General features: G+C 45.0%; 1 protein-coding gene across 2 annotated transcripts in view; it reads left to right on the forward strand.

Annotated features, from left to right (window-relative positions):
• The window catches only part of SLC24A4 (solute carrier family 24 member 4), a 177,941-nt gene that overhangs the window by 133,805 nt on the left and 18,830 nt on the right, over window positions 1-25,306 (forward strand). The window lies entirely within an intron of this gene.

Consider the following 25,306-nt stretch of genomic DNA (forward strand, 5'->3'; position numbering starts at 1 on the left):
GTGCAGCAAGAGCCTTGGGCCAGAGAGCAGGGCGGCTGGAGGCCTGGAGAGCACCAGTGACCCCTAGTGACCACACTTAAATGTTCAGTGCAGTTTATCTTTTGTTCCAAGGAAAAGCAGTCCATAGTGTTATTTTTAGGGACATTCTTGCACTCTCTTGGCCCTTGCAGCAGGCCATTTTGCCTATGCATCTCTTTATTTGCTGGGACAGGAGATTCTAAGGCCACAAATGATCCTTAGACAGTCATACCTTGTGTATTTGAAGATATCTCCTACCTATAAATAAGTCCAATCAGACTGAGGCTCTGCAGCAAGCCCTCCAGGGTCCTCCCATCTCACTTGGAGTCTGACCTGCGAGGCCCCATGTCATCTGACTGCCGACTCCTGCTGACCTCAGCTTCTGTTCTTCTGCCTCTCCTGGCCCCTGCTCCAGCCACAGCGGCCTCCTCACTGTCATTCCTAGAACACACCAGGTGCGCACCTGCCCCAGGACCTTTGCACCTGCCTTTTGCTGGAATGCAGTTTCCCCAGGTATCCACATGCCCACTTCCTCACCTTCTTCAGGTCTCTGCTTAAATGTCACCTTTTCACTGTGACCTTCCCTGACTACCGCATTTAAAATATTTTATCTTTTTTCTTGTGTCTCTTGCCCTGCTTAAACTGTCAGCTCCACAAAGCAGGTACTTTTGTCTACTGCATTTATCTGCATCCCCAGTATCCAGGACTGGCCACATAGTAGGGGCTTAGTAGGTATCCGTCAAATGAATCCAGGCGTTCGTGTGTGAGAGGATCCCAGGACCCACCCCGCCTGCCTTCGTCTTTAACTAAGCCTTCCGTGAGGTCCTCTGGAGTCCTCAGTGGGAAACAAAGGCCCGAGCTAAGCTGTTTGGCCCCATTCTTGGAGGCATTTTTCCTGATGTCCACCATCCTGAAAGGAGGCAAGATTCCAGAACTTTCAAGTCCAGAACTTGATGTTTTCTGAAAAGAATTCTGTGTTTAACATCAGGCTCACTGAGCACCTGACTTGGGAGGTGACTCTGGAGGGCCAGAGGCTGTCCTGCCTCTTGTCCCATCTTGATGGGAACACCTGCCTGCAGTAGGTGGCGTGGGCCTGGCAGGCTGGGGTGCCCTGCCCCCTGCTTTCATGCTTCCTCATGAAGATGCAGGCTTCATTTAGGATCATGGAGCTTCCCTGGAGTTTCTGGGTTAGAGAGATTCTCTGGGTTAGAGATTCCAGGGCATGCTCATCGCAGCTATCCAGGGGCTCTTCTCAAAATGCCAGGCCTGGTTCTGAACCTGAACATTCCAGAGCCTGGAGCAGGGCCTGGGGATCTGCATTTTCAAACCCTCTCCCTTTGCTTCCTGGGAGCTGGCTGGGTTTAGAATTGCTGGCCAACACCTCCCCGGCTTTCTTCACATTAAAGGCAGACTCAGAAAATGAAATCTGTTCCCTGACTGGGGTCACAGAGGAGCCCAGCCCAGGGGTTCAGGCCTCCCAGGCCTCCTCTGCTGACCAGAAGGCCGAGGGGATTGGTGTCTCGGCCCGTCTCAAACGCTTCCTTGGCATGCCCGCACACCTGCCCACCTGCTCTGTGGGGAACAGGGGCCTTGCTCAGCCAGTCTGGCTGGTGGAGAGAGAGGTCACGCCATGCTTGGGTCAACTCAGCCACCAGGGCTGTGTGTGGGACATGAAGAGCAGGAGGGGTGGTCTCCAGATTCCAGGTCCCCTTCCCAGATTACCTGTTTGGATGCACCAAGTGAGGGAAGATTTCTACATGGCAGGGCGCTGGGAGGGCAATGTGTCCACCCAGAGAACCAGCTCACGGTGATGAACCAGGACGGGCCCTGTATTCACAGAAGGTCCAGGCACAGGCCGTGACTGGAGCCCTGGCCACCCCTTACAGCCCCAAGTTATCGCACCCCCAGCTCACTTTCCCTCCTGTGTCCACGTGGGGCTGGGGAAAGGTCAGAGCTGCAGTCACCAAAGGAATTTCGGTTCTTTGGGGCCTGGAGACCAGATGCCAGGGAGGGCCAGAGTGCCAGAGCAGGCTGCATTGAGGGAGATGCAACCACAGTCCAGGAAACAGCCGAGCTTATGAGGGGTGGGGCGAGGAGGAGCGACTTGCTGTCTGGAGAGTTCTATGTGCCGCTTCTCCACCCCTTGAAGTGGGTGGCAGAATCCCCATTTTGCAGATGTGGGGCCTGAGGGGGCCAGAGCTACCACTGCCCCACACTGGCCACTTCACCTGAATCCTGGTATCAAGGTTGTCCACTGTCCAGGCGCTGCAGGAAAACCAGGGGAAGGGATGTGCCCGTTTTGGTCATCCTTACCTAAGCAAGTCAGCCATAGGTGAGGATGCCTCATCTTCCCATTCCTTAAGCCCAGAGTTTGACAGGATTGTGCAGGGAGGACCCCGGACCAGCCACGCCTTCGCCTTGTCCTTGTACTGGGAGCTGCTGTTCCATAGAGAAGTGGCTGTGCGGCCTCTGGACAGGTCACTTCCCGGGGTCAGAGGCTTAGAATGCAGCTGTCTTGCAAGGGCTGGAACCAGATGGCTCCTGGGTCCAGGTTCTCTGCACCCCTGAGTCCTCCTCTGAGGGGCTCTGCCCTTGCTTGGGGCCAGGACTTCCTGCTAGATAGGGGCCCGCCTTCTTCCTCAAGCCAGAGGCTCTAGGCTGTTCCCCTGGGCTCAGTGCATCCCTGAGCCAAGTTCCACACGCTTCCTCTGTGTGAGTGTCCTCCCTGCCCTCAGGAATAGGCCTCAGCTTCCTGCATCTCAGGGGAAACCTCCTTTGTGCGTCTGCGGATGTGTTTCCAGGGGTTGTCCCTGGAAACCACAAATGGCTTCCTTTTCTTCTTCCTCCCTTTCCCCTGTGAGGAGCAGGTGGTGGGAACGGAGTTGTACAGCTGCTTCTCGTTTAGGTGTGTACAGCTGCCTAGGAAAATTGAGGCCCGGGGTAGGCAGAGGTTAACAGGAAATTGGAACAAGTCAGTGAGACTCCGCCCCCGACAGAAATACCCTGTATCCAGCTCCTGGCCCTGCCACCACCCACCTCACCCCGCCCACCCCTTGTTCAGGTTTCACAGTGACCTGGGGCTGCAGGATGGCCTTGAGGGTGTTTCTTAGGGGTGGATGCAGCTAGCGTTTTCCAAAGCTGGGGCGCTGGAAGGAATCACAGGACCAGGGGAGGAATCACAGGGCCAGGGACCGCGGGAAGAGGGGGAAGCCACCCTGCTGGTGAGCTCGGAACCAGCATAGCTTCGGGTGTCAAGGAATGAGTCTAGCCCCGTGCCCATGTGCAGATGTCGTGTGTTGTGAAGGACAAGCTGGGAGGCCGGCTCTGGAGTGCAGGAATCCTGGGTTCAAATCTCAGTTCTGCCACTCACCAGCAGGGTGAGTCTGGGCAAGCTCCTTCACCTCCCTAAACCTCCATTCCTCATCCACCAAGTGGCGGGTGATGGCACCTACCTCCCAGGATTGATCTGAGTAGCAAATCAGATACTTTAGTCAAGGTCTGTGCACTGTGTCTGGCACACAGTAGGTGCTCAGCAAATGTTAGTGTGAATCCTAGTGTGCTTTAACCATGTGGCTTCTGTTATCCTCTCCTTTTGGGACTACAGTGTTCTAGAAAGATCATAGGTTCCAGAATCCCTGGGGGCCTGGGACGATCGGTCATTCCAGGGCTCAAGGAGAGGGAATTATCATGTACCAGGCACCTGTTATGTGCCAGGTCTGGGCTTCAGGTACTTAGCAGACAAGATGATCCTCTCAGTCAGTAAACAGTTAGGGCCCAGGCTCTGTTCTGGGCTTTATGGATCAGGCAGGAACAGGACAGCCACAGTCCCTGCCCTCTGGGAGCTTCTGGGCTTGCAGAGCAAATCTGAGCAGATGACCACACAATATTCTTTATACACTGTCTCCCACCCCTAGCATACAGCTGATAAGGGGGGAGGTGGGAGGCCACAGCCTGCTCCCTCCTCGCTGACCCCAGATGAGGGGTCGCTGGGATTGCCGGGTTGGAGCCCGGCAGCATCAGCAGGACCCAGCTTCAGTGCCCACCTGGCCTGATGGTGGATTTACAGGTGGACACCCAATACAGGCAAACTCTTCCCACTTTAGACCGCAGAGGCTGGTAATTAGGCCTCCCAGGAGTGGGTGTGGGTGGGGGGAAAAAGAGGAAAAGGCGCTTTCTCCCATGGAAACCATGGTCTGCAGTGCTGGCACCGCCCTGAAACGGTCGGCAATGACCCTGAGCCGCAGCCCAGCTGGGAAAGTCTCCTGGTGCAGCTTGTTTGCTTGTTGTGGCGCATAGTCTGGGGGATCTTGTGAGCCTGCTGAGGCTGCTCCCTGGCCCGCCAACAGGACTCTCTCCTGCGCCCATAACGGTAAGGAAATCACATTGTTCTTACCAGGACGCTGGCCTTCGTGGCCACTTTTATTATAGCAGCCAACAAACAGCTACTGGGGACTTGCCATATGTCAGGCACTAAGCAGGAAATGGGGAATTCTTCTATTGCTCTGTAATTCTTATATTAGTCAGCTCAGGCTGTCCTAACAGAATGTCACCGACGAAGCAGCTTAAACAACGGAAATGTATTTTCTCACATTTCTAGAGGCTGCAAGTCTGAGATCAGGGTGCCAGCATAGTTGGGTTCTGTGTCCCTCTTCCTGACTTGTAGACAGCTGCCTTTTTGTTCACGTGGCCTTGTTTGTTTGTTTGGTGCATGCATGTGGAGAGAGAGCTCTCTCTTCCTCTTCTTCTGAGGCCACTATTGAATTAGGACCCCACTCTTAGGACCTTAATTACCTCCTAAAAGCTCTATCTCCAAATACAGTTACATTGGGGGTTAGGACTGCAACATATGAATTTGGAGGCGGGTAGGGGGAGGAATAATTCAGTTCATGGCAGGATCTCACGGGGCATCTGTGCACCATGCCCTTTTCTAAGAGCTTTACATGTATCCCCTCATTCATGCCTTGCCACAGAACGAGGTAGGGATGCTTATTATCTCCACTTTACAGAGAAGGAAGGGGAAGCACAGAGAGGTAAGTGATTGCCCATGGTCACCCAGCAGCTCTGCAGGTGCAATGAGCCGGGTTTCTACCCCGAACACCAGACACTATCCACTGAGTACTGCCTCTTCATTCCAGGCACTTTCATTTAATCTTCACAGCTGCTTTGTGAGGGAGGAATATTATCCTCATTTATAGAGGCGGAAACAGGCTCAGAGAGGCTGCGGGGCTTCCCGAGTCACACAGCCATTGTGTAGGGAGTCACTTTTCCACTCTGTGCTTCCCAAGCTGTGAATACCCTCAAGATCTGGTCCAGCCGGGAGCAGAGTCCCAAAGCACCAGCCCAGAGCTGTCATGAAGCCAGCACATGGCCTTAGGTATGTACCCTTGGCCTGCAATGCAATTTGGCTCCTCTCAGTGAAGAAACCACGGGATAAGTGTGTGTTTCACAAAAGTCCAGGCCCTTGGAAGTTCTTAGAACAGTAACAGGAGGTAAAACGCACTAAGTACTTACTCTGGGCCAGACAGGGTGCTTTATTTTATTTTTATTTATTTATTTATTTTTTGAGACAGACTCTCACCCTGTCTTCCAGGCTGGAGTGCAGTGGCATGATCTCCGCTCACTGCAACCTCCACTTCCCGGGTTCAAGAGATTCTCCTGCCTCAGCCTCCCGAGTAGCTGGGATTACAGACACATACCATCACACCTGGCTAATTTTTGTATTTTTAGTAGAGACAAGGTTTCATCATGTTGACCAGGCTGGTCTCGAACTCCTGACCTCAAGTGATCCACCCACCTCGGCCTCCCAAAGTGCTGGGATTATAGGCGTGAGCCACCATGCCCAGCCGAGACAGGGTGCTTTATACATATTAAGTCATTAAACCCATTAAAACCCTAGGGAGGTGGATAATGTTATTGTTCCCATTTCACAGGTGAAGAAACTGAGGCACAGAGAGGCTGAGTTGCCCAGGGTCATACAGGAGGAAGGGACAGAGCTGGGATTTACACAATGGCCTCTGACCCCAGACCCCAGATGTGCTTAGGGGACAACACTACCACCCAACCAAAGGACTCTTTGCTCTTCTTTTCTTGGGAGCTCGTAAGGGAATTGGTTTCCTCCGTCTGGGATGCTAGTCTTCTAGTGTGTGTGCAGGGTGCTAAATAATTTGTGTGTGTGTTGAGTAAACTGTGTTGAATTGGGTTGAATTAAGGGCCTTTGGAATCTCACATGCTGTCTTCAGGGCTTGGATGGTACCACCCAGCCTTCTCTTCTGTTATTATAGCAAAACCCGGAACAGGCAATCGGAAGATTTCGGGAAGCTTTTAGAGCTTTTCTCCCCATCCACCCCCATCTTCTTCAGTTTTAAATAGCTCTTGAGAGGGCTCTACTGGTGGGGAGGAGAGAGGTCTTTGTGGTCCTTTTAAGCTCAGAAGGCGGCACTGCAGAAATGGAAGTCTCTTAACACTCCGCCTTCCTGTCCTTTCCTCTTAGCGTCTCGGCACGTTGGTGACAGCAGTGCAGGAAATGGAGATGCTGTGGGCTCATTGACATGTGCAGTTCCATACACAGTTCTCATCTGTTCCAGGCCCCCAGAGACACACAGCACTTTGTAGTGAAAATGATTTTGTTCTTACCTTGGTCTCGGAAGCCACCAGAGAAATTGCACATTCGGTTGACTGTCTCATAAGTCAAGGTCAGAATTTTAAAGGAGCTTCCTTTTCAGTCACTCTGTGTGTGCAGAGGTATCAGTTCTCAGACAAATTAGAACAAAACCTGGCTGAGCGTCCTTATTTTTTCATATAACGGGTCTGTTTCACTTATCATAATATTCATTCCTTTAAAGTGTACAGTTCAGTGGCTTTTAATATAGTCACAAAATTGTGGAATCATCATCAACATCAGTTTCTGAACATTTCCAACACCCCAAAAGGCACCCCTCACCCATAACTGCCCTTCCCACCTCCCCCGACCCCCTAGCAACCACTAACTGACTTCTTATGTCTTTGGACTTATCGATTCTGAATATTTCATATAAAGAGGATCATGCAATTTGTGGCCTTTTGTGACTGGCTTCCTTCACCTAACGTGATGTTTTCAAGGTCCATCCACACTGTACTATGTGTTGGTACTTTATTCCTTTTTATGGCTGAATACTCCATTGGATGGATCATGAATGCCACATTTTATCCATTCATCAGTTGATAGGCATTTGAGTGGTTTCTACTTTTAGGCTATGAGTGGGTTTTTTAAAAGACCAAATAGAGCATCGTAGAAAAGAAAGCTCAGTATTTTTTATCGAAATGAAAGCAATATTCTTTTAAGTTTTCTGTGGTTAGCAGTAAACAGTCTCTGAATACTAGAGGGATCTTGGGAATTTTTAGAGTGGCCTTCTTATATTCCAAAGTGGGAAACTGAGAACTGGAGAGGACCAGCGGCTTGCCCAAGGGACAGTCTTGACCAGACAGAACCAGGCATCCAGGCCACCTGCCCTGGAAATCCACTCCGTGCCACCCCTCCAGCCAGGCCAATATAGTACATGCTGGGAGTGGGGAGATAAAGACCTGCCTGGGACCACGTGTCAGGGTCCTGAACAAGAATGCCAGCAACGAAAGCCCACCCAACAGATCTTCGCATGCCAGCAACAAGAAGCCCACACAAGCCTCCTTATGCTAAAAGAGGGATTTTTAAAAATAAGTTTACAGGGGTGTGCTGATGCTATAGCAAAACCCAGCATCCCCCAGCCCTGCTGGACAGTAGCAGGAAGGTGGTCAGTCCAGCCTCACCGCAATTCTGCTTTTCAAATCAGAGACCTAACTTGAATCCAGAACTTTAACTTCTGGGAGATGTCACTGTTAGCTTTCCAGCCTCTGCAGATACACTGGAAGGAGGCTGGAATATGGGGGCTGCCGAGGATGTCACGCTTCATACGTCCCCTTACACGGGCGTTGTAGTGAAGCTGAAGAAAAGCAGTGAAGCCATCTTAACAGTGTCTTCACATGGACCAGACCCAAGGGCCGCCAAGAAACCTGTGCAGCTTTTAGAGCATCCTGGGGGAGGCGAAGGAGGGCAAGGTCCCAACCAACAACTACACAGCAGAGTGTTCTCCAGCAAGCACCTGCTCTGGCCCCAGCACCGTGCCTGACATCTTCTATTCAGTACTTAGAGTGTCCATGGCAGCCCTGCTGGGTAGCTGGTATTTATGGTATCCCCATTTCCCAGATGAGAACAATGTGTTCCCTGATTCTGTTGGTGTCTCTCTGATGCAGCCTTGATTTACTGATCCCCAGGGCCTCCAAATTCAAGGTGAGGCCTTCAGAGGCAGGGCAATATGCTTGGTGCTTTTTGCATTTCTTTCATCTGCCCAGGGGTCCTTGAAGTGGGTGGGCAGGGACAGTTATCACTGTCTCACAGGTGAGGACATGGAGGCCCAGAGAGATTAATGGCCCCCCTAGTGCCACACCATCAAGAGTAATGGGACAGGACAACTTTGTCAGAAGCCTTGAGATCCCTGTGGTGAGATGCAAAGCGGGCCTTAACTTCAGGTCATCTTTAGAATGAGGGAGCTGGTGCTTCAACCCTGACATCCTTCCAGCTCTGGGACCCATTTACATCCAGTTGCAGAGCAGCCACAGAGCTTCAGGGTGGGGGCTGTGGGAGTGTCTGCAGTGCTGGGCCGACGGTCCCTGGAATGGGGTTCCTGGGATGGGCACCAGCCGAGGGAGCTCTGGGCCCGGCTTCTCCCTTGACTGACAGAGCCTGGTCTGCAGCTCCGCTCCTTCCCTCCCCACGAGGGCAGCTGCTTCGGTGAGGAAGCATACACAGGGTCCCCGTGTCACTTGACTGTGCCTGTGTGAGAGGGAGACCAAGCCAAGGCTCCCTCCCCTAGGAAGGCCCCCTCCCGACCCCTGAGAGCTCTCCAGGCCTTTATGTGGTGCTGCCAGGGAGGCGTCTCTTCCTGGGCCTTTGGTCTCTCTGCACCACCCCCAGCCCAGACAACCTACACCTGTGTGTGGCACTCAGCTGGGCCTGCCTCTGACTTTGCTGATACCTGATGTTTTTCCTCACATCATCCCTTTCATTCTTCCTCTTCCCCACAAACCTCGGTGTGACAGCTCAGTTCAACAGCAGGTCTTGACCTCTTCTGCTTTCTATTGGGCTTCTCTTTGCCCCTCTAATGCCCTGAGGGTCATCAAAACCCACCCTGCAGGAGGTAGGACAGTGTTGCTAAGAGGCCTTAGCATTGGACACCCATGGAATTGAGTCCTGAGTCTGCCACTTCTAGCTGTGTGGCCTTGGACAAGTTACCTGACCTCTCTGAGCTTGTTCTAGTCTCTGTGAAACAACCCAACCCAGTGCTGACAATAGTAGCTACTCAGCAAGCGGAAGTTAACATGGTTAATATCAGCAGTAGCTGGAATTAGAGTGCTGACTCTGCACCAAGCACTGTTCTAAACACGTCATGTTTGTTGGCTCATTTTCAGTCTCACAGTAGCACAGTGGGGTGGAGATTCTTGTTATCCCCATTTTATAGATGAGAAAACTGAGATACAGAGAGGCTAAATGCTTTCCTAAGCATCCTAATGCTGGCATATGTCAGAACTGGGATTTGAACCTGGATACCTAGCTTACTGTTTACCACAAAGCTGCAGTACCCTTTAGGCAATCAATTTAATAAGTCTAAATTTACTGGTACAAAAAAATAATAAAAATACCAAAAATTAGATTCTAAAGCTTATTCACCCCAGGGAAGAAGAGACTGGGAAAACTTCAGTGCTTCACATAAACATAGGAGGATTTTTCTGTTTAGATCGAATCTATGAGCTAAAAGTATGGGGCTCTAATCTGAAAGTTGACACCTGCCCACTGGTAAGCAGCAGAGGGACTTCCATGGGCCCTGAAATAATAGGATTCAGAGGGCAGGCAAGCTGTACAGTACATAGGACCAGGATTTAGACTCTGAAGACCTGCATTCGAGACCTGGTACTATCTCCCATTGTCTATGATGCTTCAGTCAGTCACTGAATTTCACCAAACTTCAGTTTATTTACCTGTGAAATAGGAAAAATACTCCCCAATGCTCGTATGAGGAACAAAGAGAGTATTTGTGAAAACAACCTCTGAGGTGTGAGGCACAACACAAATGTTGGTCAATGGTGAGGTGGTCATTCATAATCCAGCCTTGATGGTACTCCAACATCCACCTGCATCTCTCTCCCTCCCCACAAAGGCCAGCACAGAGGCCACTGACTGAGGAAGCAGGGTCTGTTTGTGGCTCTGCCACTAATCTTATGTGAGATTTTGGGTAGTTCATTAACCTTCATGGGACTTGGTTTTCCTCTTTATAAAATGGAGTTCACCAAGTGGGATTTATTCCAAGAATGCAAGGTTGGTTCAACATACAAAGACCAATCAATGTGATATATACCACATTATTAGAGTAAAAGATAAAACCAGATGATCATCCCAATAGACACAGAAAAAGCACTTGACAAAATCCAACACATTTTCTTGATGAAAACACACTCACAAATTTAGGAATAGAAGGAAACTTCATCAACCTGACTAATGGCCTCAACAAAAACCCCAAAGCTAACATCATACTTAATGGTGAAAGACTAAAAGCTTTCCCCTAAGATCAAGAGCAAAACAAGAGTTAAAAGTGGGTCTTGAGAATTTTTAGACTAGTTTTCTTATATTCCAAGGTGGGAAGCTGAGGGACAGAGAGGGGAGGTGGCTTGCCCAAGGGACAGTGTCAACCAAACAGAACCATCCAGGCCACTTGCCCTAGAAATTCACTCCATGTTGCCCTCCAGCAAGGCCAGTGCAGCATGTGCTGGGAGGAAAAGTAGGAGGTAAAGGCCTGCCTAGGACCATGTATCAGGGTCCTGAACAGAATACTAGTGACAGAAGCCCACCCAACAGATCTTCATAGGCCAGCACAGAAGCCCACACAAGCTTCCTTATGCTACAAGGGGGGCTTTTAAGAACAAGTTTACAGGGGTGTGCTGATGCTGCAGCAAAACTCAGCATCCCCCAGCCCTGCTGGACGTAGTGCCTCGCCACTTCTATTCCACATTATGCTGAGGGCTCTAGCCAGGGCAAATAGGCACCCAGATGAGAAAGGAAGCAGTAAAACTTTCTGAATTCATGGATGACATAATCTTGTGTGTAGAAAATCCTAAGGAACCCACACAAAAATAACACTATTAGATTTAATAAACATGCAGGATACAAGATCAATATATACAATTCAGTTGTATTTTAACACCTTAGTCATTAACAATCTGAAAATGATATTAAACAATCCCATTTACAATAGGATTTAAAAGAATAAAATACTTAGGAGTAAATTTAGTAAAAGCAGTACGAGACTTGTATGCTGAATTACAAAACATTGTAGAAAGAAATTAAAGACAAATAAATGGAAAGATGTCCTGTGTTCAAGGGTTAGAAGACTTAACGTTTTAAAAATGATAATAGTCCTCAGATTGATCACATTTAATGCAATCCTTATCAAAACCCCAGCTGACTTTTTTGCACAAACCGACAAGCTGATCCTAAAATTCATATGGAAATGCAGGGGACCCAGAATAGCCAAAACAGTCTTTAAAAAGAACAAAGTTGGAGAACTCAAACTTCTGCCTTCAAAACTTACTACAAAGATAGAGTAATCAAGATTGTCTGGCACTGGCATAAGGATAGACATATAGATTAATGAAATACAAATGGAAGTCCTGAAATGCACCTTTACATTTCAGGCCAATTAGCTTTTGACAAGGGTAATGACAACTCACTAGGGGAAATAATACTCTTTTCAACAAATGGTGCTAGGACAACTGGATAACCACATTGAAAAGAAGTCTGATCCCTACTGCTCACCATATACAAAAGTTAACTCAATATGAAACAAAAACCTAAATATAATAGCTAAAAATATAAAACTCTTAGAGGAAAACATAGGTATACATATTTGTGACCTTGTGTTAGCCAACAGTTTCTAACCACAGAATGGGAGAAAACATTTGCAAATCATGTATCTGTGTGTGTGTGTCACTTAAAACTCAACAATAAAAGACAATCCAATTTGAAAATGGACAAAAGATTTGAACAGACATTTCTCCAAAGCAGATTATACAAATGGCTAATAAGGGTATGCAAAGATGCTCACATCATTAGTCATTAGAGAAATGCAAATCTAAATGAGATATCATGATGAGATGCCATTTCACACCCACTAGAATGGGTATAATCCAGAAAAGGTGGACAATAACAAGTACTGGTGAGGGGATGGGAAAATTGGAGCCCTCATACATTGCTGGTGGAAATGTAAATAGTAAATATAGGCCAGGCGTGGTGGCTCACACCTGTAATCCCAGCACTTTGGGAGACCGAGGTGGGCAGATCACGAGGTCAGGAGATCGAGACTATCCTGGCTAACATGGTGAAACCCTGTCTCAACTAAAAATACGAAAAAATTAGCCAGGCGTGGTGGTGGGCACCTGTAGTCCCAGCTACTCGGGAGGCTGAGGCAGGAGAATGGCATGAACCCGGGAGGCGGAGCTCGCAGTGAGCCGAGATCGCGCCACTGCACTCCAGCCTGGGCACAGAGTGAGACTCCATCTCAAAAAAAAAAAAAAAGTTAAACATAGAGTCACCATATGACCCAACAATTCCCCTCTTAGTTCTGCATTTAAGAGGGATGAAAATATATGTCCACATGCAAACTTATACACAAGAGTTCATAGCAGCATTATTCATAATTGCCAAAAAGTAGAACAATTCAAATATCCATAAAGTGAAGAATGGATAAATGAAATGTGGTATATCCATATAATAGAATATTATTCAGCCCTAAAAAGGAATGGCATACTGATAGATGCTACAATATGGATGAGCCTAGGAAATATATGCTCAGTGAAAGCCAGACACAAAAGCCCCCATGTTACAATTCCATTTATATGGAACGCCCAGAATAGTCAAATCTGTAGAGACAGAAAATTAATTAGTGGTTACCAGAGGCTGGAGGAAATGAGGAATGGGAATGACCGCTAATGGCTAGGGGTTTCCACTGGGGCGATGAAAATCTTCTGGAATTATATAGTGGTCATAGTTACACAACTTTCAAATATGCTAAAACCTGCCTGCTTGCACATTCTAAATGGGTGAATTTTATGATACGTTAATTATATCTCAATTGCTTTTAACTGGAGTTATTCTAGAGTGATGGTCCTCAAAGTGTGGTCCTGGGACTGTCAGCATCAGCAGCGCCTGGGAACTTGTTAGAAACACAAATTCTTGCAACTCCCTTCTCCTCTAGTCCTGCCAAATCATTGTGAGTGTGGTGATCTAACAGGCTTTCCAGGGATTCTGACTTACACTCAAATTTGAGAACCATTGCTTCAGAATCTGTGCTCTCCAGGTCATATAGTGCTCTGAACTCCCAGGTCCATGCAAATCTACTCTACATCATCCAGTGATGCATGCATCCCTGCAAACCACAGGTTAACCACTCCCTTAATTGGAATGTGGAATTCATTCACTGTCCACATTAATTTGCTTGAGGTTTTTCATCAGCAACTGCATCTGTTCTTAATTTTTTTCTCCAGTCTGATTAGCCATCTGTTTTGTTACAGTTCATTTTCAAGACTTTTTTTTCACATAATTAAATTGTAATTTTCTACTTCAAAAGAGAAATCTGAGAGCTTAGTGAAAGGAATGACGGCAGCCCTCCATTCTCTTGTTGATGTTTGCATGTCAATCGGAGTCCGTGATGAACATTCCACTCCAATATTGCACCCAACGAGATGGAAGTGGGGGGCCAGGAGGGGTTCCCAATAGTGTAGGGGAGAACGTCCATCAGTATAGGCATTGTCCCATCACCTCTGCGGCCCCCAAAACTCTATTGTTTCACACATGAATTAGTCCAGACTCCTAATGTTAAAGAACCCCTATTCAGGCTGGTTTAAGCCAAAAAGTTCACATGGTGGCAGGTTCCCTGAGAAAGTCTGCCTTCTGGCAAGGCTGGACCCAGGGTTCAGAGGAAACGACAAGACACCATCCATCTCTCAGCATTGCTTTTCCCTGGGTTGGTTTTATCCCTGTGTTGGCTTTCCTCCACCTAAGCTTACATCCCTTTGGGTTAGCCCCATGCACAGATGGTGCCTCTGTCTCTTAAGTTAAGGATTGCATTCAGCTGCATGTAACAGAAAACTCAAGTGACAGAGCCTTAAATTCAAGGATTTTATTTTTCTCATGTAACAAGAAGTCCTGAGAGTAGGGAATCCTGAAGCTCTAGCATCAGTATCCCATTACTGTTGTCCATACTCAGCTGGTGGCTTTTGTCCTCAAGGTTGCCCACTGGCCTCTGCAACTCCAGTGACTCCCTACTCCTAGCAGGGACAAGGAGGACAAAGGGCAGAAGGCTCATACTACGGAGTCTCCTTCTCCTTCTCCAGAAGAGAATGACTTTCTTGGAAGCTCCACCAAATAGACTTTAATTTGCATGTTGTGGTCCAGACCTGTCCATAGCCACCCCTACCTGCAAGAAAGCCTAGGAAATTAAGATTTTTAGCTGGGAACCTACTGTCTCAAGGAAAAGAGAGTTCTGTTAGTAAGGAGGAAAGGGCAATGGGTATTAGATGCAGTGATTCTTGGCAGAATTCCCAAGGTTGACCCTTGTTATATTACACACCCAACCCAGGGCCTATGTAACCCCATAATACCAGGAGGTCTAGGAGTCCTGTGTTGGATTCCCAGTACCTAGAATAGTTCCTAGCATGGGGAATGAACACACTAAATATTATGGAATACATGATTAGCCAAGCTTGACTCTCATACCCACCCAGACGTCAAGGAAAGGAGTCAGCCCCTGTCTAAACTACATGAATGTAATGTGGAATAGAGGGTTGGTTCCCTAAAGGAAAATTGGCATGCTGTTACCATTAAAGGGGAGTGGATGCCAGCCAGATGAGAGCAATGAATGCCCTCTACAACCTAGAATTGCCCAAAATCTGGAGAGACCAATTCACATTAGCAAAAAGTGAAAGTCACTTTATGAAGTTAACAGTGTGTATTAAGTCTATGTTCTTATTTTCTATATTCTTGATGCTCTGGCATCTGAGGCCTCCCTGCCTGGGGAGAAACTGCCCTTCCCAGGGCCCTTCAGTTCTTATAGATAGCAAACAGCTGCCTGCTGGGAGCATGACTTTCATGTGCAAAGCAATCAATCCAAAGCCCTACTCTGAACTGCTTCCTCCATCTGGCTCTTATACTCCAGGAGGCAACATTCCTCTCTGCCTTAGTCATCCCAGGGCAAGGTACAGACAACCAGATTCAGCCCCAGAGCTCCCTGAAGTTATTCAGTTCTCTTTTTTTAAATTTTTCATTTCCATAAGTTTTGGGGGAACAGGTGGTATTTGGTTACATGAGAAAGTTCTTTAGTGGTGATTTGTGAGATTTTGGTGCACCCATCACCCAAGCAGTACATACTGAACCCAATTTGTCATCTTTTATCCCTCACCCCTTCCCACCCTTTCCCCCGAGTCCCCAAAGTCCACTGTATCATTCTTATGCCTTTGGATCCTCATAGCTTAGCTCCCACTTATGAGTGAGAGCATACGATGTTTGGTTTTCCATTCCTGAGTTACTTCACTTAGAATAATAGTCCCCAATCCCATCCAGGTTGCTGCAAATGCCATTAATTCATTCCTTTTTATAGCTGAGTAGTATTCCATCATATATATATGCATATATGTGTGAACATATATGTGCATATATATATACACCACGGTTTCTTTATCCACTCATTGATTGATGAGCATTTGGGCTGGTTCCACATTTTTGCAGTTGTGAATTGTGCTGCCATAAACATGTGTATGCAAGTAACTTTTTCACATAATGACTTCTTTTCCTCTGGGTAGATACCTAGGAGTGGGATTGCTGGATTAAATGGTAGATCTACCTTTAGTTCTTTAAGGAATCTCCACACTGTTTTCCATAGTGGTTGTCCTAATTGACATTCCCACCAGCCTGTAGAAGTTACTCAGTTCTAAGGCTGCATACTCACCCTCCCTTGCCCCATGAAAGCCACAATAAAGGCTTTTGCCCACACTTGCCTCTCACTCCTTGTTCCTCCTCACCAGCACTGGTGCTTCCTCATGTGGCCCCATGCGGCACACCCTGCCTCCTGTTTCTAGTTTTTGTGAGTACAAAAACTTTTTTTTCATGACCATCATTTCTATACCTCTGTGTCTTACCACACCTGATTAAAACAAATTCTGGCTACATTTAAAAACACATTTGAGGTGGGTTTGGCAAACAGTGTGCATTTGAGCATGAACTTAGGACTCAAGGACTTGAAAGCGGAATCTTCAGGATATTGCTAGGACTCAGAAATCTGTGTGTGAACAAGCCCCCCAGGTAATGTGGCTGTTCAGTTGGTTTTGAGAACAACTGGTTTAGTCTCAGTCTCTCATTTGGAGGATGAGGAGGCCAAGGCCCAGCCTGGTGGGCAAGTCTGCTCGGGAGACCAAATCCTGGGGCGGGAGATTGCATGATGAGCTCAGAATTAAACCAAGGAGCGAGATGCTCTTGGCTAGCGTGGATTGAAAAGCTCCTCCCTGCTGTTTCTGTCTTCGTAACTCTATTGCTTAGGATTCTGTGGTTACAAGTATCAAAACTAGCTAGATCTTGGTTTCAGCAGGAAAGGGGACTTTATGAGAAAGATACAGAGGTGTTTCCTGGAGCCAGGGCAGAGGTGCGGATGAGTCTCAGGACAGCTGGAACCAGGAAACATGATCGGGCAGCCCCTATCTCCCCATGCTCGTCTCTGTCCCTGATTCATCTCCTGACCTTCAGACCTGCTGCTTCTGCCTCTCCTCTCCTGATTTCACAATTTTAGCCACATGCACGCTGAAATCAGTTCCAATTTCAGCATCCTCAGGGACAGGCTCTGATTGACTCAGTCTGATTAGAACTACCCTTGGGCTAGTCACAGGCAGGAGCACAAACGTGCCTGGGAGAAATGATCCCATCTCATCAGGGGAGCTGGGCTGGTTCTGCCAGAGGTGTCCCGGGATTCTTACTGAATCAGAACTCCTGTACCCAGGCACCTCTGTAGGCAGCATCAAAACCTGGGACAGTTTTCAAGGCTGTCCAAGCCTCTTTACCTTGATCAAGTGCAACTGGGTTCTCTAACTTTTCCATTCCAGTAATGTTTCCTGGTGATCTGGTCTCTTGGCATAAGTTCAGGAAATATCTAACTTCGTCAGCATAATATGTGGGGCTTCTTTGCTGCTAAGGAGATTTTAGATGGTGATGATCACATTCATTATGTGGGATTTTAAAAACATGTTATGTTCAGATTATCTTTTCCTGATTCTGAGGGGGCACTTGTAGCCTCCCATACATTTAATATGTGTTGAGTTCTGCCATGAGTCAGGAGCTGGGCTGGGGGCTCTGCTCTCTTCCACAGCCATGCAAGAATCCAGCAGGCCCCTGCCTGCGAGGGGCTTCCAGTCTAGCTTCAGAACTCATACAAGTGACTTTCTTCCAAGCCAGACATTGAGAGCTTTGCGCTGACAGCTCCATGCCACATTTGTTTTGTTGTTGTTGTTGTTTTCTTTTGAGATGGAGTCTCGCTCTGTTGCCCAGGCTGGAGTACAATGGTGTGATCTCTGCTCACTGCAACCTCCACCTCCCAGGTTCAAGCGATTCTCCTGCCTCAGCCTCCCAAGTAGCTGGGTTTATAGGCACCCACCACAACGCCCAGCTAATTTTTTTGTGTGTATATATATATACATATATATGTGTGTGTATATATATGTGTGTATATATATACGTATATATATGTGTATATATATACGTATATATGTGTATATATATACGTATATATGTGTATATATATACGTATATATGTGTATATATATACGTATATATGTGTATATATACGTATATGTATGTGTATATATACGTATATATGTGTGTGTATGTGTATATATATGTGTGTGTGTGTGTATATATATATATATATTTTTTTTTTTTTTAGTAGAGACAGGGTTTCACCATGTTGGCCAGGCTGGTCTCGAACTCCAGACCTCAAGTGATCCACCCACCTTGGCCTCCCAAAGCACTGGGATTACAGGCGTGAGCCACCGTGCCCGGCCTATATTTGAACCTGTGTCTTTATTGATATACGGTCCTGGTAGTAATGGTGAGATGTGCCATTTACTGAGACTCTTCTATTGACAAATAGTATCATGTTCCCAAGTCCCCAGTGTACAGTTGTCACCCCCATTTTACAGTAAGGAAATAAGGCTCATGAGGACTGCTCCCCCAGTGACCCACAGCTGACGAGCTAGTAAACTGGATTTGAACCAGGTCAGATGCCAGACCTTTAATGTTGCTTACCTTGTCTTTGACCTTTGGGCACTGCGCTTCAAAATGCAGAGCAATTAGGTAACAAGGCAGTAAACAAAATGCCCAATTATGCAGAGCAGGCTGTTACAATAAGACCGTGTACCACCACCTGCTAATTGTATGGTCCACACTGGTGCAGAAGGCACCAGGAGCTGTTACCAGCTGTGTTTGCAACCCAGTCAGGAGAGGTAGAGATGGTGGATTCAAGTAGTAAGGCTATGGGTCAACTTGGGTAGAGTTTCAATAGTTCATAAATTCTTCAAAACCAAAGCAGTTACAGAAGGGAGAGATCACCATGGGCTGGCAGGGTTAACGGCTTTTCAGAAGAGTCAGAACACTGGGGAGGCTGAAGAGAGGCCAGATAGATGGAAGGCTGGGAGTTGAGAGGGTTGCACAGCACTAGCAATGGTGTCATTTAAGAAATCATTGCCTAATCGAACAGAGACCAGCACAAGCACCATGGAAGGTTTCCACATCGTGACCATGACCTACAGGAATATTTTATACACATACCTGGAAATATAAAAAGGAAACCAGTTTCCTGGAATAATACTGAACTCTCACTATGTACAGGAACTCTATTTTCTACTTTTTTAAAAAAGAAAATGCTGGTTGCCCTTCACTAAATTGATTTCACCATCCTCTCCTGGATCTCATCCAACAGTTGAAAAACATAGCAATGGAACGGGTCGGTTGAAGTGCTGTTTCTTAGGAAACAATGGTGGGCCGTGACACTGGCCACGTGGGTGGGGCCAGATGGGGGTGGATGTTGAAACCGGATGCAAAACCCATAGCAGGCAAGAAAAAGACAAACACCTCATGCAATTTGGTGTCTGGGAACATATGAAAATTATCCTTCTACTGTGGCGTTTGTATATACCCGCAAAGACGTTCCTGGGCATTTAAGCATCCAGGGTTACAATTCCCCAAAGCGAATTCTTCCTCTACATACGGAGTTTTCTGTCAATTCTAGAAATACACTAGGCCTTCCTCAGCAACCTAGATGAGTTGGGATGTGGACTCACCAGAGAAGAACCTGGAATTTTGGACAAACCAATCAAGGCAGGAAAACTTTTGGCCATTTGTACAGGGACTACAAGCTACAGAAAGGTGTATATAGAGAAAGATCTAGAAAGAGATGGATGGATTTGCTTATTTCAAGCTAACCATATTCTCTTGGCTAATTATTATAAGCAGCTGATTTTTTTTTTTTAGTAAAAATACTTCTAATGATTTAGGAAGATTCTAGCACAAATATTACAGAGCAAACACAGCTAGTGCCAGTCTACTTTGCAATTTTTAAAATTGAGATGTAATTTATATGCCATAAAATTCACCGTCATAAACTAATTCGTGGTTTTTGCTATATTCACAGAGCTGCGCAGCCATCACCAATATATAATTCTAGAATATTTTTATTATCCCACTTTCATACTCCCATGAGCATGACTGCCCATTCCTCTTCTCTTCCATCCCCTGGCAACCACTAATCTACTTTCCGTCTCTATGAATTTCCTATTCTTGACATTTTATATAAATAGAATCTATCAATATATGGCCTTTTGTGTCTGACTTCTTTCACTTTGTGTAATGTTTACAAGATTTGTCCATGTGGTACCATGTATCAGTACTTCATTCCTTTTTATGGCTGAATAATATTCCTTTGTATTTATATGCCACATTTTGTTTATCCATTCATCACTTGGTTAATATTTGGGTTGTTTTCATTTTTTGCTATTATAAATAATGCTGCTGTGAACATTTGAATAAAAGTTTTGGTATGGACATATGTTTTTATTCCTTTTGGGTAAAACTAGGTGTAGAATTTCTGGGTCAAACTCTTTGAGAAACTGTCAGACTGTTTTCCAAAGCAGGTGTACCACTTTACATTCCTATCAGCAATGTATGACGGTTCCTACTTTCCCACACCCTCACCAATACTTGTTATTTGTCTTTTTTATTCTAGTAATACTTGTGGCTGTGAAATCGCCTTGAATTACATTTTCCTAATGACCATTTTCTTTGGAGAACTGTCTATTCAAACACTTTGCCTTTTTTAAGAAAATTGGGTTTTTTAAATTGTTGAGTAGTAAGAGTTCTTTACATATTTTGGACAATAGACCCTTATCAGATATATTATTTGCAAAATGATTTTTTTCCATTCAATAGGTAGTATTTTCACGGTCTATCTTTTCTTTTTTTTCGTTGTTGTTTTTGTTGTTGTTGTTTTGTTTTTCCAGACAAGACCTCACTCTGTTGCCCAGTGCAATGGCAGTCATAGCTCACTGCAGCCTCTAACTCCTAGGCTAGAGCAATCCTCCCACCTCAACCTCCCAAGTAGTTGAGACTAAAAGGCCATCATGCCCAGCTAGTTTTTGTATTTTTTGTAGAGATGAGGTCTCACTATGTTGCCCAGGCTGGTCTTGAACTCCTGGCCTCAACCAGTCCTCCCACCTTGGCCTCCCAAAGTGCAGGATCGTAGGCATGAGCCACTGTGCCCAGCCTTTCTTTCCTTTTTTTCTTTTTTCTTTTCTCTTTTTTTTTTGAGACAGAGCCTTGCTTTGTCTCCCAGGCTGGAGTGCAGTGGTGTGATCTTAGCTCACTGCAACCTCTGCCTTCTGGGTTCAAGTGATTCTCATTCCATTCCATTCCATTCCATCCCAGCCTCAGCCTCCCAAGTAGCTGGGATTACAGACATGCACCACCACACCTGGCTAATTTTTGTATTTTTAGTAGAGACAGGGTTTCACCATGTTGGCCAGGCTGGTCTTGAACTCCCAACCTCAGGTGATCTGCCCATCTTGCCCTTCCAAAGTGCTGAGATTACAGGCATGAGCTGCTGCGCCCAGCCCCAGCCTCACTTTCTTAATAGTATTCTATGAATCACAAAAGTTTTTAATTGTGATAAAATATAATTTACTTATTCTTTTGTTGCTTGTGATTTTGGTGTCATTTAAGAAATCATTGCCCAATCCAAGGTCATAAAGAGTTGTGCTCATGTTATTTTATAGTTGTAGCTCTTATATTTAGGTCTTAATCATTTTTTAATTCAATTTTTGTGTATGGTATAAGACAGAGCACCAGTTTCATTCTTTTGCCTATGGGTATCCAGCTGTCTCTGCACCATTTGTTGAAAAGATTATTGTTTTCCTATTGAATTGTCTTGATACTCTTGTCAAATATCAAGATATTAAATGCCTGGGTTTATTTCTGGACTCAAAATTTTATTCCATTCTTATGCCAGTAAATGTCGAGTCCATAAATAAACCCTTAAATATCTGGGTTTATTTCTGGACTCATAATTTTATTCCATTCTTCCAGTAGCAGTCTCTCCTGATTACTGTAGCTTTGTCCTAAGTTTTAAAATCACAGTGTGTAAATTTCCCAGCTTTGTTTTTTTTTTTTCCAAGACTGTTTTGGCTATTTGGGGGTTCCTTATATTTTCATATGAATTTTAGGCTCAGCTTGTCAATTTCTGCTCAGCTACCTGGGATTTTGATAGGGATTGCATTGAATGTATGCGTAAGTTTGGGGAATATTACCGTCTTAACCATTTTAAGCCTTCTGATTCATAAACAGGATTTCTTCCCATTTATTTAGGTCTTTAATTTCTTCCAATGATGTTTGGTAGTTTTCAGCATACAAATTCTCTACTACTTTTGTTGCATAAATGTTAGGTTTTTAAATTTTTTGATGGCATTGTACATGGAATTGTTTTCTTGATTTTATTTTTGAATTGTCAATGTAGAAAAACACAACTGAATTTTGTAAATTTTTTACATATCTTACAAATTGGCTGAACTTGTTTATTAGTTCTAATAGGTTTTTATGGGTTCCTTAGAGTTTTCTATGTACAAGATCATGTCATCTACAAATAGGGATAGTTTTACTTCTTCCTTTCCAATCTGAATCACTTTTATTTATTTTTCTTGCCTAATTTTCTTGGCTATAATCTCTAGTTCAGTGTTGAAGGAGTAAGAGAAGACATCTTAATCTTGTTTCTGATTTTTCAGTGAGGTGGGGAGGGGAGGGTTGCAATAGCTTTCAATCTTAATCGTTAAGTATAAGTGCTAGCTGTGGGTTTTCCATAGATGCCCTTTATCCAGTTGAGAAGGTTCCCTCAGTTCCTAGTTTGTTGAGTGTTTCCATCAAGAAAGAGTGTTGAATTTTGTCAAATGTCTTTTCTGTGGCAGTTTAGAGGATTGTGTAGTTTTATCCTTTATTCTATTAATGTAATGTTTTACATTGATTGAATTGTATATGTTAAATCAAGCTTTCATTCCTGGGATAAATGCCACTTGGTGGTGGTGTATAATCCTATCTATATGTTACTGGATTCCAGTTTGCTAGAATTTTGTTAAGGATTTTTGCATCAATATTCAGAAGGGATATTGGTCTGTAGTTTTCTTTACTCTTGATGTTTTTGTCTGCGTTTGGTATCGAAGTAATACTGGCTTCATGGAATAAATTGGGAAGTGCTCCCCACTGTTCTATTTTTTGAAAGAGTTTGCAAAGGAGTCATGTTAATTCTTCTTTAAACATTTGGTAGAAGTCACCATGAAGCCATCTGGTCCTGGCTTTACTTTAAGGGAAAATTTTAAATTGCTGTTTCAATCTTGTTTTAAATCTATTCAGATTTTCTATTCCTTTCTGAGTCAGTTTTGGTAGTTTGTACCTTTGCAGAATTTTGTCTGTTAGGATTATTCGTAGTATTCCCCAATAGTTTGTTTTATTTTTGTAATGTTCATAGTGATGTCCCTGTTTTATTCCTGATTTTAGTAATTTGAATCTTCTCTCTTTTTTTCTTGGTCCGTCTAGCTAAAGGTTTGTCAATTTTATTGATCTTTTCAAAGAGGCAACTTTCAATTTCTTTGATTCTTTGTATTTTTTTTATTTTCTATTTCATTTGTTTTCACTCTAACCTTGATTCTTTTCCTTCCCTCTGCTTTCTTTGGACTTCATTTTCTTTTCTTCTTTTATTTTTCTTAAGGAGAAAGGTTTGGACATTGATTTGAGATCTTTCCCTTTTTTAATATAGGTATTTTACAGCTATGCATTCCTAAGTACTGTTTTCACTATATCCCATAAGCTTTAGTATGTTACATTTTTTTGATTCATCTCAAAGTATTTTCTAATTTTTTTGTGCTTTCTTCTTTGACCCTTTATTTAGGAGTATGTTATTTCATTTCCCATGTATTGGTGAATTTTCCAGTTTTCCTTCTGTTATTGGTTTCTAATTCTGTTCCATTGTGGTTGGAGAACAGGAGATTATCTCCTGTTCTAGGGTTTGTGGTTGTTACTCTTTATTATTGTTGCTTGTTTAGTGACTTTTCTAAACTAATTCTGTAAAATTCATGTTCTTTGTTGTGTGTGGCCACTGAAGTCTCTGCTAGGTTAGCCTAGAGGTCAGCTAATGATTAGACAGAGAATTCCCTAGGTTCCTGGATCCAATCGTTCTCCCAGTCTTTGCCGAAGGACTCTGTATGTGTTTTGGGGCATGCCTCCAACACTCAGGCGGGTAGTTCACATCTCTATAGTAGCCTTTCCTTCTTATGTGCACAGAGCCTCAAAGTTAGGCAGAGATGAAAGCTTACAGCAGTCTCGAGTCTTTCCTGAGCATGTGAAGAACCCTGGGCACAGCCCTGTGCATGCTCATGGTCTGTTAGATTCCCAGAGATATCTAGGAGCTTTTCAAAGCCCACTGTGGACGTCTCATTCCCCAGCTTTTCCTTTTATGCTTTTTGGTTAACCTATTGTTTGTCCCAGCTGTCATCTGCCACTTCCAGCAACATGATTTAATAATTGCCTCTAATTGTTTTTGACAAACACCTCCAAGTAAAAAGCTATTCACACTGGGTAAGCTCAGATTCTGGTAAAATAAAGACAGCCTTGAAAGTGGAGTCTTCTAAGAAACCACCAGACAGGTCAAATAATAATTCTGTGGGAATGAACTTGGGAGGTCCTCCAACCTTGTTCTGCCCCCTCTTGTGGCTGCTAGCCTGCTGTTTTTCAATGTGGTTGCATGCTGCTGGATTTCAAGACTACTCCAGACCTGGCAAGAAGGAATAAAAATAGGGAAAGTTAAAACTCCACAGAGTTCACTGTTCTTACTAAGGTCCAACTGATTTTTTTAAATAGACATTCCCTGGATTGCTGCAAACCTTAGGTTAATTCTGGAGCTCTGAAAACATTGATTCTGACAATTTTTTGCTGTTGTTCTCAATGCTTCTACAAAAAATAAAAATTGCAGAAGTCCTTCCTCCACCATTTCATTGACGAGCAGGCCAGTTTTTAACCTGCTTGTGCACACCTATATTCAGTGTCTTATTAAGGAAACTATGCTTACACTCAATGGCTTATGAGGCCTCTTTTCCTCCATTGAATTGTTTCTGGATTCCCTTGGTAGGGGCCAGTGAGATCTGGACTGCAGCCAGGGCACACATTTAGTCTTGCACCAGTCTTGACTACATGACCTTGGGACAAAGGAGCTGAGATTTCCAAAGCACCTGCTGTGTGCCAGGCCCCGTGTGCTGGGTGTTTTATGTACACTCTGTCACATCATTCTTGCAACAACCAAGAAGGAGATAACTTTCTCATTTAACAGATGAGGAAACCAATAAGATGCAAAGCACTTAGCACCGTGCCTGCAGCACATGGCAAATGCTGGATGTGTTGATTATTGCTGCCCTGTTGTTGTTACATCTAAGCTATTATTGTCAGAGGAGGAAATAGAGTTGGGATTCTCAAGGTCCTTTGACTTCCAGCCCAGGGCTGTCTGTCTCCAAAGCCCAACCATAACTCACATCCCCATTCCAGCTCCTCTGGGTGAGTCTGTTCCCCCTCGGCCTCACTTTCCTTATCCTGTCAAATGAA

The sequence above is a fragment of the Gorilla gorilla genome, chromosome 15 (assembly GCF_029281585.2).
Source record: "Gorilla gorilla gorilla isolate KB3781 chromosome 15, NHGRI_mGorGor1-v2.1_pri, whole genome shotgun sequence".
In the NCBI taxonomy this organism is placed as follows: domain Eukaryota; kingdom Metazoa; phylum Chordata; class Mammalia; order Primates; family Hominidae; genus Gorilla; species Gorilla gorilla.